Source organism: Lemur catta, chromosome 12, assembly GCF_020740605.2.
Source record: "Lemur catta isolate mLemCat1 chromosome 12, mLemCat1.pri, whole genome shotgun sequence".
NCBI classification, from domain to species: Eukaryota; Metazoa; Chordata; class Mammalia; order Primates; family Lemuridae; genus Lemur; species Lemur catta.
Window position 1 is genome coordinate 50,801,586 of NC_059139.1, and position 16,155 is coordinate 50,817,740.

Below are 16,155 nucleotides of genomic sequence, written 5' to 3' on the forward strand. Positions count from 1 at the left end.
ACAATTTGAAGTCGTGCCTGCTTACCAGCTTCTGCTCAGGAAACTTTACTAAAATACTTTGAAATACATGTAGTTTTCTTTGATGGACACCAAAGGTAGTTTCCCACAGCAATTTATTTTTAGCATTAGTACATATTACGGTTGGAGTTTGGGTGGGGAAATGTCCCTTTTTGTGGTGTTTATACATTCCTGAGATTGCATTGTCACTGACTATATATTAATACATGAATCCTGCCATTAGGCTAGGAAGCTGGAGCCTATTTTATTTTTTTGCAGAATATTAGGTATTTTTCTTTGCTAGGTTTGAGTATTTAAGAGATAGCAATTCTTTCTCACTTATATCGCAATACTCTCATAACTTCCTAAATCCAGATTTTCACTCCTTCCTGTTTTACCTCATGTCAAATGGCACCCACCATAATGTGATCTTAGAGTTCCAGGGATCTGTTTTTATTTCTCTTTATATCACCTCACTTCTGGATTCTGTTCTACCTTAGATTTTTTTTTTGGAAGGAAGTGACAAATCTTAAATGATCTCATATATTCTCTTTAGTGTTTTGTTAATATTGACCTGCATTTCTCTTAGGCTGCAAGAACAAATTTAATGCTTCTTTTTCTTATTAGATTTACAGATATAGATATTATACTGTTTTTTCAAACTTTTTTTTTAATTGTTAGATGAGTAGGCCTTTATATAAAGATTTTAACTTTAGGGATACGCAGAAAGAAAAACTGATTGTCTCTAGCTTTTAAATTTACATGGGTCAAAAATTAGCTCTCAGAATATAGTTTTCTAGAACTTGTTAAAAGGGGAGGTTAAATTTTTAACAAGAATATCTTTTCCTAATTAAGGTTCTGTTGACCATAACGTTTTGTTTTCTTTAACAGAAAACCAAACATTTAAAGATTATTTTGTATTTTGGGAAACCATTCAAAATAAACAAAGTTTGTTATAAATTCATTGAACGATAAATATGTAAAATTTTGGTTCTTCATTTAGTTAACTTGAACAGTATTTGAAAAATAGCTATCGAGGACAAGAAATAAGTTGACTAAAAAGGCCTACCCTGAATCTTTTCGAAGATTATGGTGAGAGATATCATGTGTTCAATAGGGGGAAAGTGTGGTGTGATTGATTAGTGATGTCTGCCATGGGCATGACAATGGAAGTGTATAGGACACTAGACGTGTTTTTGTCTTCTTGAGCTGCCTTTTTTTTCTTTTGAGACAGAGTCTCACTCTGTTGCCCAGGCTAGAGTGCTGTGGCATCAGCCTAGCTCACAGCAACCTCAAACTCCTGGGCTCAAGCAATCCTGCCTCAACCTCCTGAGTAGGCTGGGACTATAGGCGTGCACCACCATGCCTGGCTAATTTTTTCTATTTTTAGTAGAGACAAGATCTTCCTCTTGCTCAGGCTGGTCTCAAACTCCTGAGCTCAAGTGATCCTCCCACCTCGGCCTCCCGGAGTGCTAGGAGTGCTAGGATTACAGGCGTGAGCCACCACACCTGGCCCTTGAGCTGCTTAAATTTAACATTGTTATCTCTTTTTTAAAAAAAAATTTTTTAAGATGGTTTCACTCTGTTACCCAGGCTGGAGAACAGTGGCAACATCATAGCTCACTGCATCCTGGAACTCCTGGCCTCAAGCAATCTTCTTGCCACCATGCCCGGCTATTTTTTTTTTTTATTTAAAATTTTTTTTGTGTGTAAATGGGCGTCTCTCTATGTTGAGTAGGCTGATCTTGAATTCCTAGGCTGAAAGGATCCTCCTGCCCTGGCCTCCCAAGGCAGGGATTACAGATGTGATTCCCCATGCCTAGCCTAAAATTGTTATCTTAGTAGTTTGGAGTAACCTTTTTTTTTTAAAAGGCAAAATCTTTATACAAGTTGTCATGTTTGTATTATTTTATTGACTTTAGTAATTCCACCTAATTCGGTGTTGTCTTTCATTCCGAGTTCTCAAATTGATTAGTTTGGGGAATTGGTGATAGCTTTTCAGGTTAAGTATTTCTGGTAAATCACATATATTCTTGAGGATGTCATACTTAGAAAATTTAGTCTTTAGGTCATGTTTTTCGTTCTTTAATTTATATGGATCTGTTTTTTTTGGTCTTTTTTTCCTATAGTATTCCTTTTCCATTCCATTTAAAAGTTTCAGCTTAAAGACCACACCTGTTTTGGTTCAAAATCTTCATTAAATTGTTGAAAGGAGTTGTGGTTTTCTTTCTTGCCTTCTTTTTTTTTTTGAGGCAGAGTCTCTTATCTGTTGCCTGGGCTAGAGTGCGGTGGAGCCATCATAGCTCACTGCAGCCTCACTCCTGGGCTCCAATGATTCTCTTGCGACTTAACCTCCCAAGTAGCTGGGATTACAGGCACGTGCCACCTTGCCTAGCTAATTTTTTCTATTTTTTTGTAGAGATGGGGTTTGGCTGGTCTAGAACTCCTGGCCTGGAGCTATCCTCCCCTCCCAGACTGCTAGGATTATGAGGCGTGAGCCACTGGCCCCCCTTTTCTTTTTTTAAATTATTTTAAATTAGGACGGGCTGTGCAACTAGCTTGTAAACTTCTCAAGGTCACTGGACTTGACAATACCTTGGAATTCTCTTTGCCTGGTTCTCTAGGCCACGCATGATATGAGCACTTTTAATATTAGTGGACAAAGTACACTAGAATGTTTTGTTTTGTTACTATTGCAAGAATTTAAAGGACTTGGAAGAAGTGTCCTTTTAATATGAAGTTGTGGGTAAATGCAGTTTTTATAAATCGATAAATATAAATTGCCCTAGGGACCCTGTTTTAAAAACTAGGAGAAAAAGTTCTTAAAATTGTAAATAACTTCCTCAATAAGAGGTCTTTAATTAGGTTGGCGAATTCCCCATAAAAGGGGTTATGGATGGGGTTTAATGGGGGTACCTTAAGTCGCATACAAGGTTTTATATATGTGGACGTGTGTGCATTTTTTGAGAAAAGCTTTCATCAAACTTTTAAAGGTGTTCCTCAAAGAGTTTAAGTTTTGCAATACCCTTATGATTTAGTATGGGGTCATAAGAAGTACTCCCATATCTTTGTTTTGTGAAATATTGAAGCAATAATTGCATTGGGTTTTCTGCTAAAAGTTTTTGTTAATGATTTACAACTTTGATCAACTAACAGGAAATTATTATACTTTGTGAGGACTTAAAATTCATACATTACTATTGAGAAATCACTTTTAGGTCATAGTTGTAAGATTATACAGGCATACCTCAGAGATACTTCGGGTTTGATTCCAGACCACAATAAAGGACAAACAGCAGTAAAGCAAGTCAGCAGTATTTTTTTGGTTTTCCAGTGCATATGAAAGTTATGCTTACCCTATGGTGTATAGCATACTACTTAGGGGGTCAATCAAAATGAAATGTGAAATTTGTTACTGGTAGGTTTTGTCTTTGGACTTTTTAATAAGGGTTTACTGTAGGACGTACTATTTATACAGGAGGCACTGAATTCCTAAATGAATGCAAGTGCCACCAAGACCTCTTTGAACAGTTCCAGCGGTTGCCTTGATTGTTGGTCGGAACTGAGATTTGTAGTATGGTATGTGTACATTGGTGGCTCATACTGCAGCTTACCTTTGATGACCTGGATTTTATAAATAATGGTTTGTAAATAATGTATAAGGACAGCTACTCTTGAGATTAATTGTGATGCTTTAGGTAGTAAACTTTAATTATGATGGTAGGCTTGATTAAAATCTAAAAATCAGTGTTCACTTCGGGATTTATGTTTATAAAAATGTGCTCAATTCTGACTTCTTTTCAGTGGAAGTCACTGAGAGTAGCATGTGTTTTCAAAAGTAGCCATTTTAAGTTATGCAGTAGACAGTGTACCTAATGTTTGGAGTCAAAAATAGGACTTGCCACTTTTGATGACCTGCTTAGTTATTTAACATCTTTTAAAAAAGGACATGGGGGAAATGTTAATACTTAAAGGGTACCTTAAGTAAGACTGTATGAAAAAGGGCCTAACAAAGTGGCTGGCACTTAAAAAAGCTTCCAGAATTGTTATTTTCCTTTCTTTCTTTCTCCAGAGTTTTCCACTCAACCATCTGTTTTTGCAGGGATTGTATCTAATATTTTATTGGCACCACTTAGGCACTTCACCTTATACATATCTCCTTTTGTCCTCTCCACTATCTTTTGAGGTAAGTGGGTGTTTTATGGCTATTTTACTGAAGCAGAAGTTGAGACTTAAAGAGGTTATGTGGGTTTGGCCAAGGTCAAACAGCTACAGAGTAACCAAACTGAGATTCAAACCTAGACTTGTCTTAATCCATACTTTTGCTTTTTCTGCCATGCCCTGTGGCCCGTTGGGTTTCTTGATCCAAAGGCCTACATTCTTTCCCTGAAAATGTTAGAAGGGATGCCATTTTCCACTCTTGAGAATGAGAGAATGGTGGTATTTTAAAATTCTGGTCAGTTCAGTAATGATTTTTAAATTAAGATAACGTATTTTGTTTTATTTATGTGTGTATGGGGACAGAGTCTTGCTCTGCCACCCGGGCTGCAGTGCCATGGCATCAGTCTAGGTTACAGCAACCTCAAACACCTGGGCTTAAGCAATCCTCCTGCCACACCTGGCTAATTTTTTCTATTTTTATCTATTTTTAGGAGGGATGGGGTCTTGCTCTTGGCTCAGGCTGGTCTCGAACTCCTGAGCTCGAGCTATCCTCCTGCCTCAGCCTCCCAGGGTGCTGGGATTACAGGCATCAGCCACCGTGCCCAGCCAAGATAACTCATTTTATTTCAAATTAATTATGACAGGCACAAGGTAGGGCAGTCTGTGTTTTAGAAGAAAGAGGTTGTCTAGTGGTGCAAGGATTGGTTTATGTTAGGGAAGAATGCCCAAACATGGTTTTCTTTTGTATCTTAGACTGTCTCAGCTAGAAACAGCTCCTGACTTCTGAGATTAACAGAAGGGGCAAGGAACTATAAGAGTAACTTTTGCTTTCCAACTGTCCACCCAATTGTGATTTCTCTAATTTCTTGAAAAGCTAGGATTAGTTATAAAACTCTGGAGCGGTGCTGAAACCCCAACTATGTATGTTAGAGAAATGACAGTATTGTAAGAGTCCTAGGATGCTGTCTTTCATTGGGCCAGCAAGCCATGACCCAGGACATAAACAGTAGAAGCAGGCTCAGGGAAGGATATAATATGATTGCAGTGGAAAGAACTATTCTGTCTGGCAATTCTTGACCGTATTGACTGGAGGTACTGAAAGACGGGATATTACATGTCAAGGACATATGGGAGCTGCAGCCTTTTAGGACCTAGGGGATATGTCAACATTGTAACTCAATGCTTTGTCTAATCATATTATAGTCCCACGAAAATATTACAAACTACTCTCTTCCTGAAAATACAGTTAAAGAATAATGAAGCTAAGTGAATTTGTGGGACTCTTAAAGTTGTGATGAAAGACTTGAAAGCTGGAAGCCATTCAAAATAATGATTTTGATGTTAATCATTTTCTTCAGTCCTATACCCAAAGAAAATTGGTTTTTCATATCACTGAAAAAAGAGATAAATAAGTATAGGAAATAACATGAAAGTATACTTATAGGTTAGTGCTTCTGTAAAGTGAAAACTGGAGGCTGATGGCAGGATGTCAGCCTTTTTGATAATTAATTTGTGTGGTGGTTTTTCTGTTGCCATTTAATGTCACAAGATGCCCAGTCCACAGATATTTTACAGACATGAAATCCGGACATGTTTCCTCCTTGCTAAAATAAAGCCAACTGGGACACTTTAGTAATGTGGTTTACAAGTGTATATGTGTGTGTGTGTGTGTGTGTGTGTGTGTGTGTGTGTGTGTGTGTGTGAGAGAGAGAGAGAGAGAGAGAGAGAGAGAGAGAGAGAAAGAAGAGAAGGGAAAAAATGGGTGGAAGGATTGGTTTGTCAAACATAGCAGCTGTTATACTTGAAATTAGACATATTCACTTCCCAAATCCTCACATGTAACTTTAATTAATCAGTCTGTTAACTTCCATTGCTGCTTTGTTTGACCTTGGCAGTGGGACTTAAAAGCACAAAGTGAGCTGTCAGTTGATGGTAAAACGTATGTGTGCTTATTTTTTTTGGTAATGGGAAGGTTCTTGCAGCTCTTGGCATTCTCTAAAAGGCCAGGATCTGTTCCTTTCACTCTGCCCAATTCTCTCACTTGTTGATATGAGAAAAATTATTAAGTTCCCAGGGTAAAAGACATAGGCCCTGAAGACTACCTAACAATTCTTGGTGCTGTTTGGCTTTTGGTGCAGATGGTGTTCATTTGGATTTTCAGGCTTTTGGAGACTTGATAGTACCAAGTAGCCTTACCACAGAGTATGTAAATTATTAAAACTGCATAGGGGCAGAGAAGGATTTGTTTAGCAAAAAGCCAGAAAATTTTGTGAATTTTCTTAAATGTGGGGAATTGTCTTTTTATGCTTGTCCTTGAATTTTAAATTATCTAAGGTTGTAATTATATACAGTAGACTTTTCAGATTGTAGTGAAGATTCTATAAAATAGGCTACAAAATAAAATTAGGCCTGATAGGTTAGACATTTCACAGAGGAGAATGACTTTAAGGATAAATATAAGAAGTAACTTTAATGATTTGGGGTTTTATTTGTAACTTTAAGGTTTGAGGATGGTAGCTGGGGTCTTAGTTTATTTAACAAACAGTAATGCATTCAGGTGATATAGGCATTGGGAGAATACAGTGATGAATCCTGTATTTCTTCAGGAAGAAATTTTAAATAAAATTGGTCGCCAGTTCATTCTGCTGCTTGGAATTAGTTTAGGCAGGTGCGTTTTTCTGAAGCATCCGACTACATTGTGTATTTGGTGCTTAGTGGAAAGAAGGATCGTTTGAGACCAGCCTGAGCAAGAGCAAGACCCCATCTCTACTAAAAATAGAAAAATTAGCCAGGCGTTGTGGCAGGCACCTGTAGTCCCGGCTACTCGGGAGGCTGAGGCAGGAGGATTGCTTGAGTCCAGGAGTTTGAGGTCGCTGTGAGCTAGGCTGATGCCGCAGCACTCTAGGCCTGGGCAACAGAGTGAGACTCTGTCTCAAAAAATAAAAAGGAACAAGAAAAAAAAGAGGGTGTGAATTAACTTTAGAGTAGCAATATTTAAGCTTGAAATTTTCATGGGAATGAATGACATTCATTATTTTGCTAAAACAAAATGATATTTCAGCTGCCTAGATGCTTGCTTTTGTAAACAGTCACTGGCTTCCTGGAGGACCTTGGAGTTAGCTCTTTTTTTTTTTTTTTTTTGAGACAGAGTCTCACTTTGTTGCCCGGGCTAGAGTGAGTGCTGGGCTAGAGTGAGTGCTGTGGCGTCAGCCTAGCTCACAGCAACCTCAAACTCCTGGGCATAAGCGATCCTCCTGCCTCAGCCTCCCGAGTAGCTGGGACTACAGGCATGCGCCTGTATTTTTTCTATATATATTTTTAGTTGTCCATATAATTTCTTTCTATTTTTAGTAGAGACGGGGTCTCGCTCTTGCTCAGGCTGGTGGAGTTAGCTCTTGAGCAGATTTTACTGTATATGTTGAACTTCCTGATACCTAAAATTTGAAGTAAGGCTATTTTACTTATTTTGGTGGAAATTATTTTAAATGAGTTGGATAGAGGAATAGGTATTTCTTATCTGAAGTATCAACATGTTTGTGGGTTTAGAACTTAAAAACTTGAAGGAATTCCAAAACTGAATTTCTTATTGTTTGTCTACCTGTATTGTTTCCCAGTTACTGAATCAGTTTCCCTTTTTCCATGAAATTTCATATTTTCCGTCTCCCTAGACTCAAAAGATTGGTATCTTCTGAGGCCAAGATGAGAGGATGACTTGAGGCCAGGAGTTTAAGACCAGCCTTGGCCACATATCGAGACCTCTGTCTCTACAAAAAAGAAATATTAGCTGGGTTTGGTGCTACATGCCTTTAGTCCTAGCTACTTGGGAGACTGAGGCAGGATTGCTTGAGCCCAAGAGTTGGAGGTTGCAGTGAGCTGTAATTGTGCCACTGTGCTCTAGCCTGGGCAATGGTGGGAAACCTTGTTTCAATTCAGTTAAAATCAAAGAAAGAAAACAGAACAGCCCCTTAAGCTTCACTACCAATTCCACTCGTCTGTTTATTCTTTCTAATTATACCTACTTTTCTTTCTTTAAGTGCTGGCATTTCTAATCAGTATTTTATTACTTTTACAAAATGTATTTTAATATTTTTCTTTGTACTTGTATATATTTATCACTATTTGGGGTAGTTTTGGGTCATGTGGTTGGAAGTCCAGATACCACTTACAATATTGTTTGTAGGAAAAAACAAGTGTGCCTTTAGGATACAGTATGTTTGATAATTGAGAACTGTCTATAATTGACTTCTCTTTACCTTTATTTCATTAATATGGTATGGTGTTCAGAGGATCCAGACTTGTATTTCTTATGAAGAATATTTAGGTATTTACATATACTGATCTTTTTTTACAAGTCAATTTATTCGAAAATGTCCATTCTTTTTTGGTTGGGAAAGAGTAAAAAGTTAATGTGGTTTAAGACAATTGGGCATATTTTCAGTTTCTTTATTATAAATATTATGTTTTACATATTGATTTTGTAAGTGTTGTTATTACAGGGAAGGTCAAGGACTTAGGGGTACAGTGTTACCAGATGGTTAATGCAGATTTTGCTTCACCTCACTCCTGAGTTGTATATATAAATATAGGTAAGCTAGCTAATTGAACCAGTTTGTGGTCACTCTGAAATGTGAAGCCATTGTAGAAGAACATGTGCTAAGCTTAAGAGCCTCATTACCAGTCTTTAGCCATCTTGGAAAGTATATGTACTGTATATAGATTCTGAGTTTTTAATGAGTTGATTTTATCAGTTTCCTATGTAACATAAGGAGATTGTTTTTAAAACTGGTGTTTGATAACCATATATTTGTATTTGTGCCCCTAGAGTCTTAAGATATTTATTGAGTGAAATTTCATTCTCCTCCTGTTCTGTGGTCATCCCTCATCCCAGGGAACTTGTCCTGCGTTTCCAACTTCCCTTTGCACCTGGATGTCCTGCCTTTCCTCCTATTCAGTCCATTTACCCAGAGCACATCTTTTATCTGCCATCCCTGGCTTGGTCTGTGGCTCTATCTGGAGTAGCTGTCTTTAGTCTGAGTTTGCTATTTCCCTGCAATTGCCCCAGCCCTGTCAATTTCCAGAATTATTCGGTTCTTTCAAATCTAGTGTTTGTTGATTCTAAGAAGCCATTATGACACATGATTGATTTTACAAGTTTTTTCAGTGTGAGGGGAAGAAACACTGTTATATGTGCACATTGATTGGTAAGTGCATGGTGATTCAGAAATTTTAAATAGGAATTTTAGAACTGAACTGCAGAATCATTCATGCTTTTCTCTGTTCCTATATTATTAATACTTTCCCCTGTTGCTTCTGCACCCAGCTTAGTCCTGTCTCTTAGTCCAAAACCTGGAGTGGTTTTGGCTCTCCTCTAGCATCTTCCTCCAGTGTAGCTTTTCTATGTTTTGCTCCCATACTGTTTTAAAGCACTGCTTTGCACATCTTGGTACCCACACCTCCAGCCCTAATACATACACACAACAAACTGAATCCTTCCATTACTTATCATTGTCCTGTAGACAGCATCCAGATTCCTGGCATTCAGCATCATCCACATCTTGGTTAGCCTGCTAGTCTTAATCTTGCTCTCTTCTTTACATTGGACCTTTTTATTCTAGCCAAACTTTTAAATCCATTATTTGCTGCATTTACCATATGCACTTTCTGTTTTCACTCCGTTGTACAGAACACCATCCCATTATGCCTGCCTTTTTTGGTTGTCTAAGTTCCACACTTCTTCTAGGGCTAGATCAAGTGCTACTCCTTTAGAAAGTCATTTCAGACCACTGACAGAAATCCAAAATTTCTGTTAGAAATTGAGAAATCGGAGAGGCCTTCATGTTGCACACAACTCCTGCCTTGGTTTTTCTCTTTATGCCCTCCGCCTTTAGAATGCATTGTAAGCCCCTAAGAGACAAGACAGATTTTGTTGTCTTCTAACACCTCAGATCCCCTAGTGTATGCAGTTAGGTGCTCAGTAGATGTTCCTTGATATGTTTTATTTTCTTTTTTATTTTCCTGTGCCCTTCTCCACATGTTCAAAGTTTGCTTTTTTTTTTTTTTTAATTTTAAGAGACGGGGTCTCTCTCTTACTCAGGCTGGTCTGGAACTCCAGGTATGAGCCACCGCACCTAGCCCTAAGTTTGCATTTTAAAATTGGTTTCTGTATATGACATGTATGTACAGAGCATGTATGTACATTTTAATGAGAGGTATGTGTTTCTCCAGGAGTAAAATGCAATAAGATTTACGACTTAACTTTAAGAATCTGAAAATCGGCTGGGTGTGATGGCTCATACCTGTAATCCTAGCACTCTGTGAGGCCGAGGCAGGAGGATCGCTTGAGCTCAGGAGTTCAAGACCAGCCTGAGCAAGAGTGAGACCCTGTCTCTATTTATTATTATTATAATAATAATAAAAGAATCTGAAAATCATTTTTAAATATCAGCTTGGGTAGTTACTGTCAGTAGCCTATATTTATACTTTCTAAAGTTAGATTTCAGTAGTAACAGTATTAACAAATAATTAACATGGATATAATATAAAAGTGATTCAGTAGTTTTACAGTCTAGGCACAGTGGCTCATGCCTGTAATCCTAGCACTCTGGGAGGCTGAGGTGGGAGGATTGCTTGAGGTCAGGAGTTCAAGACCAGCTTGAGGAAGAGTGAGACCCTGTCTCTACTAAAAATAGAAAAGTTAGCCGGGCGTGGTGGAATGCACCTGTGATCCCAGCTACTTGGGAGGCTGAGCCAGGAGAATCACTTGAGCCCAGGATTTTGAGGTTGCTGTGAGCTAGGGTGACGCCACGGCACTCTAGCCCAGGTGACAGAGTGAGACTCTGTCTCAAAACAAAAAAAAAAGTTTTACAACACAAGAACAGATGGGCAGTGTGCTTTGTGAATGTGGAAAATATGTGGCATTGGTTCTTATTTGTCACCAGAGGAAACACACAATAGACCTAAAGGGAGTTCCCACAGCCACAGATCCTGTTTTATTGCTGAGATAGGCCCCTTCCATTTGAGTATTGTAAGTCATCCCTTTTCCCCAGAAAATAATTATTTGCATGTTTTAATAATTTATGGTGAAGATATTTGTAGATTTTTATATTGCTCCTTAAACATCTTTCTAATTAAGAAAAAAAAGGTGCGCTCATTCTTGGGTTTGACACCTCCAATTAGGGAAAAGAGTTGTAATACTGTGTTCAGGAGATTCTAGTTTTAATTTTATATGTAGGACTTTAAAAGTCATCTCAAGATCTTCAAAGATGGTATCAGTCTTATACTGCTGAAGTCAAAGAGATGACCCAGCACTAACTCCAACTGCCACAAGTATAGGATGGGGACTCCATAATTAAGCACAGGAAGTATCTTCTCTCTTGTTCTATTTGTAATTGATTACTGGGTTAGAAGACAAGTTGAATAGGATTGGGGAAAGGAGTAAGTGGCACAGGGTCATTTGGCAGTTTTCTCTATTGCACTGATTTTTAGGGAGTCTTAAAAAAATGATTTTAAGCTATTGTCACTGATTGCTATAAGAACCTGATAAAAGTTGAGGGTCCTTGCCCTAGGGAAATTTTTTCTTTAAGCAGAGTTTTGATTGAAATATCAGGTAGTTCATACCTCCTATGTTAAGAGTTCATTGTTATCAGAATTAGATTGTAGGGGGAGGGGGCAAATAAAAAAGGTATCTATGAGGGAAGCTAGAAAGGAGGGAAAGGAAGATGTGTTTTACTTATTAGGCTAATATATCTAATTAATGCTTTATAGCTGGGCATAGTGGCATGTGCCTGTAGTCCCAGGCAGGAGGATCATTTGAACTCAGGAGTTTTGAGACCAGCCTGGGCAACATAGACCCCTGTATCTATAAAAAAATAAATAATTTTTTTTAATTAGCTGGGCTTGGTGGAAGGAGGATTACTTGATTTCAAGAGTCCACTGCATCGTAGCTGCAGTGAGCTATGATGATGCCAGTGTTCTGTCCTTTCCTTTCCTTTCCTTTCCTTTTTCCTTTCCTTTCCTTTCCTTTCCTTTCCTTTCCTTTCCTTTCCTTTCCTTTCCTTTCCTTTCCTTTCCTTTCCTTTCCTTTCCTTTCCTTTCCTTTCCTTGTCAAGTGCAGTAGTGAGAAGGGAGGAAAGTAGTAGAACAAAGAGTTCAATCTGTAACTGACTGAACAATCAAGTGAGATAACTCGCTACTTTCAGACCTGCCAGATGACGCCACTGCACCATAGCCTAGGTGACAGAGTGAGACCCTATCTCTTAAAAAAAAAAAAAAATGCTTTATAAAATTCTGCTTCATGTCTTAAGTAAATCAACAGAGCAAAATTATTTTCTAAAAATTGCACAAGAGGGCAGGCGTGGTGGCTCACCTGTAATCCCAGCACTTTCGGAAGCAAGGGTGGGAGGATGGCTTGAGGCCAGGAGTTCCAGACCAGTTTGGGCAACATGGCCATCTCTATAAAAGTAAAAATTAAAAAATAGCTGGGCATGGTGGCACACTACTGTACCTCCTAGCTACTTGGGAGGTAGAGGTTGAAGGATCACTCAAGCCAGGACTTCGAGGTTACAGTGAGCTATGATTGAGCCACTGCACTCCAGCCTGGGTGACAGAGTGAGACCCTGTCTGTAAGAAAAAATAAATAAATTTTAAAAAGTTGCACGGGAGATGTGTCAGATTTTCTTTTTAGGTAGGAAGTCTCTGTGTTGCCCAGGCTGGTCTTGAACTCCTGGCCTCCCAGAGCACTGAGATTATAGGTGTGAGCCACCATGCCTCACAAAAGATGTGTCAGATTTTGAAGCAAAACTAATTCAAAGTTTTACTTTCCATAGCTCTTTGTCCTTCCTTTCTGTTTGAGTCCTGCTGTGACTAGTGTGTGTTTTTAATTTTTTATTTATTTTTTAATATATAAAACAACGTGATCTTGTTCTGTTCCCTAGGCTACAGTGCAGTGGCATGATCATAGCTCACTGCAACTCCTGGGCTCAAGCAATCCTCCTGCCTCAGCCTCCTGAGTAGCTAGGGCTACAGGTGCGAGCCAACACACGTGGCTTGTGCCTGTTCTTATGTTGTATTGGTTGAGCTTGAGTGCTTCTTCTGAAATCCTTTGCAGGCATGTTATAGTCTCATTTAGATTCATCTGCATTCTTACTTAGTATGTCTCTCAGTGAATCCTCTCAAATTTAGCAAGCCTGCATTTTTCACATTTTAGATGCATCTTCCACATTTTAAATTCGGGCCTTCTTTCCCTCTCTATCCCAAACATGCTTAATTCTAAATAATCCAACTTTTTTTACAATTTCTTTCTACTCTTTTTGTGTGTGCATTACTTATAGCACCATGAGCATTTTGCAGTTTATAAGGTGCAAAGGCCCACAGTTTAGTTTATTCCCTGGATTTTGTCAGTTTTGGGTTAGCAAAGTAGAAAATTAAATTATGTAATTATAACAGGCTATTGATTGGTATTTTACTTGTTTTTTATCATGAGTTATAGGAAATGGTTTAGACTAAAGTATAATGTTTAGTAAGTTGCATTTTTGAAATGAAGCTATAAAATGCATTTCCTTTAAAATTATTTGCAGATACTTAGGTTCAAACAGATTGAACAATTGAAGTTATAAATGCTTTTAAGGTAATCTAGTATTGGAGAAACATGAAACTTTATAGCAAAGAAGGCAGATTAATAAATTAGCAGTGTTAGGCGAGATGCCCTGGGCTTTCTGCAAGAGTATCAAGTTCAGTTGCTGCAGAACAGCTTTGTAAAGTACTATTCTGTTTGAGGATAAAAGACATGTCGGAAATTATAAATATGTTAGTATTTGAATAGAATAAGTGATTTTCTGCCCTTAGTTGTTGCACAGGTTGCACATATGTGTATAGAGTGGTAGAGTGATTTAATTAATAAGCATACAATAACTTGATGTTTTTTGTGTTGGCTGAAAGTAGTATCTAAACTGTTCGTATTACATTTACTTTAGTGTCCCTGTAAGAAGAAGCTTAATGTCTGAAGGTTCTCTTGCTTTTGAATTGTGGCATTTGATCACTTGTAAATGACTCGGGGGAATTTCACTATTGAGAGATGTTACTACCATTTTTCCCCTTAGCTATTCCTGAAACCTGGTAGAAAATCGTTACCTAAAAGTGTTCTGTTTTCAAGTAAAGATAAAGGACTTCTGTGAATGTATGTTTTCTTGCAACAGAGCATTTTTACCTTTAAAACTGTAAAAGGATAGTTTATAATTCATTATAAAGACTCATTTTTGTTATTACACTTCATTTATTTTTCAATTTTCTTGTCCCATCATTCCTTAATGTGTTTATTCTGTTCCTAATATGCTGCGGACTTGAGGTGGTAAGCCGTGATGGAAGTGAGCACCTTTGCCGCCAGTTACAGCTGATTTCTAGCACCTGAGAAGACCTCATGATTAGAAATTCATCATTCCATGGCAGCTGCTATTACTTTCATAATCCTACTTTTCAATTGTAGCTTAAAAGAGACAATTCCACACATGATTTAGTCACTTCTGAAAAATAGGAGGGCACAGTAAGAGAAGCATGTATTATTTTCAGACTTCTCATACTGCATCTTTTGGAATAGTTGTGTGTGTAGTTTTAGATATTATGGCAAAGGGGATACTTTAATATTTCTTCTTAGATGTATAAGCCAAAATACCTTTGGGGTGGGGAAGTGGAGAAAGAATGGGGTATGAAACTTACCTAAAAAAAAATGTATTGACTAGATGAGTGATGATTCAAAAAGTATACGTGAATATATAAGAAATATGTTTTCATCCCCCTGTTCCCATTCCCCTGTCTGCTGGTTCCCCTTCTCAATGGCAGCCACCCATAAGAGTTTGTTATCTATCTTTCAGATAGTGTCACAAAGATCTGTGGATACCAACTTTAAAATTTGTTTTGTTTTATATTTATTTATTTATTTATTTGTGAATGAATGAATGACAGAGTCTCACTCTGTTGCCCGGGCTAGAGTGCTGTGGTGTCAGCCTAGCTCACAGCAATCTCAAACTCCTGGGGTCAAGCAATCCTGCCTCAGCCTCCCGAGTAGCTGGGACTACAGGCATGCACCACCATGCCTGGCTAATTTTTTCTATATATTTTTAGTTGTCCAGCTGATTTCTTTCTGTTTTTAGTAGAGATGGAGTCTTGCTCTTGCTCAGGCTGGTCTCAAACTCCTCAGCTCAAGCTATCCTTCTGCCTTGGCCTCCCAGAGTGCTAGGATTACAGACATGAGCCACCGCGCCTGGCCTAAAATTTATTTTATTTTGACACATAATAATTGTACATTTTATGGGGTACATAGTGATGTTTCCATGCATATTAACGTATAGTGATCAGATTAGGGTAATCAGCATATCCATTTCAAACATTTATTGTTTTGTACTGGGAACACTCAGTATCCTCCAGACTATTTGAAACTATAATTTATCACTGTTAACTATAGTCATCCTAAAGTGTTATAGAACACTAGAATTTATTTCTCCTATCTAGATGTAATTTTTTATCCTTTAGCAAAAGTAGAGCTTGTAAAAAACTCAAATGGTAGCATACTCTCTAATCTGTTTTTTTTTTCTCTTAAGGGGCTATATATCTTTTAGTGTTACATAATACTTCAGTAGAATTGCTACATAATAAATACTTCAGTAGAATTGCTACTTAATTGCTATTAAAATAGCATATCTTTGCCTATATGTGCAAGTACATCTTAGGATACCTTTCTGTAAGAAATTGCTGAATCAAAGGGAATGTGCATTTTATTTAAGTTGCTTTCTGTAGAGGATGTGCCAGTTTACACTCTCAGACAAAGGAAGTTGCGTTTTGTTTCTGTATTCTCTTCAACAGCCATATATTTTCAAAAGCTTTTTCATCTTATCTGTGAAATTTTAGTTTGCAGTATGTTTTGCATTTCTCTTATGAGTGAATATTCATTTCCTTAGAAATTGTTTCTGTGAACCTTTTCCATTTTTTACCCATTTTTTTTCACCC

General features: G+C 37.8%; 1 protein-coding gene across 2 annotated transcripts in view; it reads left to right on the forward strand.

Moving 5' to 3' along the window:
* Positions 1-16,155, forward strand: part of JMY (junction mediating and regulatory protein, p53 cofactor) — an 81,255-nt gene that overhangs the window by 2,320 nt on the left and 62,780 nt on the right. The gene's annotated exons all lie outside the window — the stretch shown is intronic.